We start from the raw sequence: 2,848 nt of genomic DNA, 5'->3' as shown, positions 1-2,848 counted from the left end.
TTGTGGAAACAATTTGAAAAGTGATTCGGACATTTAACGTGATACGCCGCCAAATCCCGTTTCGAGTCTAAATAGCCGCCCATTCAGGTTAACGCCCTTTACTGCTAAATAGAAAAAAAAAAAGTTAAAAATACATTAAGTTACTTTAAAACTGTTTTCATATTAGGCAATAAAAATCAGTTTCGTGTAAATGTTGAAATGTACTCAAATTAAAGTGATGTCTAACAAAAAGTCAAGAATTACTTGAGAACTCTTAAAATACTTTATATGAAGTTCATTAAACTAAGAATGCTGTGCTAAAATGTGTTGCACCAACAGAACAGCATTACAGTTTGAGCAAAGATGTTTATTTTCTGCTTTTAAAAGATACAAATATGTAACGCTTCATGATTTTGCCTGTCATGTTTCCGCAAAGGTCATGCTAATCTTCTCTGTATAATTCCGATTTTAGTATATGTGCTACCAAAGCAAGTAACTCAGTATTGCTAGGTTATAGAATTAAACCTCTTAAACATTAAAAATGTGTTTAAATGTTATCCGTTCATGGGTTATTCAGAATTACAAACAGAATACACTGAAGATTTTTGAGCCTAATGTAAAAGGGTAAAGCATTGTACCAATCATGCCCAATTCAAAATATGGAACGATGCCACAGCTATGGAGATTCTGGCGCAATATATTCCTCGTGCAGAAGGGCCCACCAGCGGCCGAGCGGTAAAGTCGCTGAACACTGGTAGTTCGGTCCGAGGTTCGAATCCCGCGAACGGGCTGGCTGCATGGTTTATTTCGTGGTTTTCCCCATGTGTAACGTCTATGCGAGCCAGTTCCCCTTAGAAAGTCCTCCACGAAGGCATCTCTCCCCTTAGGCAGATAGCCCTAGTGTGCTTTGCCATAATTAAATACACCACGCCACTTCGTCCAGAAGACATTACCAAGCATTCCCTGTAGCGTTTACATTCGTAATGCCACATTCATGGCTCTGCTGAATTCCACATTTATTAATCTATTATCACAAAGAAATGTATAAATTATATAAGGAAAATAAAAATTATAAAATGAATTAAAATTAACCGCATGAAACTTCCTGATCATGTCTTCTGAATGAATGAATTCTTTAATATTTATTATAGTGAACTGCTTTACTTCTGTGAGAGTAATATCAGAACAAGTCGAAGAATTTTATTCTGGCTAAATGCGTAGGATCGCTTTTGTAGTCGCCATGATCCTTGAGAGCCTTATAGCTGACAGTATGACTTTACACTCTTTCGTCCCGATTTTGAAGAAAAGGAGGACGAACCCAAAGGTCAACCAGTATCCGCCTACCACCAAACAACTCAGGAGAACTTTCGGATAGTCATGTATCTCAAATATCCCCATGCCTCAAACACACTACCCACCTATACACATCCATGCCTTCTCCGGGATACAAACTAGGACCAACGCTACAGCAAACAGAAATGCTAAACATTATACCTATCAAAACAAAATTAAGGTCATCGAGAAAACTTTCAGTCTTCAGGTTTTGAATTTATTACATCGATTGTGAATTTAACATTCTTAAAATTATCACTTAGAGCGGAATATAAGAGATTTGTAAGAAATGCCATTGTCCATCTTGGTCTGTCCTACCAACAGAAGAAGAAGAATGTAGGGTCTCCCATTTTCAGCACATGACGCTTCAGGCTTCAATTATTATTTAGGGAACTGAGATTGGCTTTCTCTGCCACCAATAGAATTTCTTTATTACGGATCTGAGAGATGCACACAAAAATACTTACATTAAACGCTGATTTTTGGAAAGGATCTTTCGAGGGATCCCTTAGCAGCGAATTATCTTTCTATATTCAAGAAGTAATCTCTTCCAAAGAGTCGTATTTTGTCCATTCTCGATAGCTCAATCCATGTCTTTTGAAAACGGAGGCAGAGTTCGAACGTCACTTTTCACTGGAAAATCTTTTTTTTTAACCTTTAAATCATGGCCAAACTAAAGTTGAATTTTCCTGATTTTAAGGAACATCTTTAATAGGAAATGGTACTCCATTCTCGAGAATTGAATTCATTTGTAGAGCAGCAAACGAGGTTTTAGTTAGAAACGAATTCAGTTGCTATCTTGTCAAGGTATTATAAAAGTAGCACCTCATAAGCTAGACTTGTAGTTACGAAGAACATTCTTTCTCACCTCGAATTAGTTCAGTTCATCGATTAAAATAATTTTTCAGGTGATGATATCAACTATTTGCTTTTCCAATTTTCTTTTTCGTTAATCTATTCTATTTAATTAATTTATCACTCAAGGAGAAGAGACTTAAACTACTGAACTATTGTCCAAAACCCGATTTCTGCTATTGAAAGAGCTGGCTTCAATAGCTTTGCGTATTTTTCTTCTTGAATATCGAACAGTTGCTTTTATAAAATTAAGGCACTTTTCTAAAATAGATAATATGAAAATACAGTGGTAAAATGTGATATGATAATATGAAAGCACTTAAGGAGTTTTTTTTTAAAGCAAATTAACCTAATTTTATTTGTCCTATTTTGTAAAAGATCTGATGTGGACACTATTGTACCGCCTATTAAATTATATCACATCTTTCACTGCACTTCATTTAAACTTATAACCTCGAATGTCCTTAGATATAAATTTCTCATTCAATCAATTCAATTTTCCCTTCGCAGCGAGGCAAAAATAGATAAAATCTCAAAACATCTTCATCAAAAATTGCAAAGTACAGAGAAATCTAAAACACCAAATACAATTAAAAACAGTTATAAAACATTTTTGCAACTAAAATTAGTGTTTCCAAGCAAAAATAATTTAGATAACAGGCGGGAAGACAAAATTTCCGGT

At 35.0% G+C, this 2,848-nt stretch overlaps 1 non-coding gene across 1 annotated transcript; it reads right to left on the bottom strand.

Moving 5' to 3' along the window:
• Nucleotides 1-368: 368 nt before the first annotated feature.
• LOC118184843 (U6 spliceosomal RNA) lies at nt 369-471 on the bottom strand. Its single transcript, XR_004757491.1, has one exon. It is a non-coding gene; the product is annotated as a U6 spliceosomal RNA (small nuclear RNA).
• Between the last annotated feature and the right edge of the window lie 2,377 nt (nt 472-2,848).

The sequence above is a fragment of the Stegodyphus dumicola genome, chromosome 10, assembly GCF_044657685.1.
Source record: "Stegodyphus dumicola isolate Sdum_Otavi_A_Nest chromosome 10, ASM4465768v1".
In the NCBI taxonomy this organism is placed as follows: Eukaryota; Metazoa; Arthropoda; class Arachnida; order Araneae; family Eresidae; genus Stegodyphus; species Stegodyphus dumicola.
Note: the sequence above shows the minus strand (reverse complement) of the source record. Positions and strands in the feature narration are given on the sequence as shown.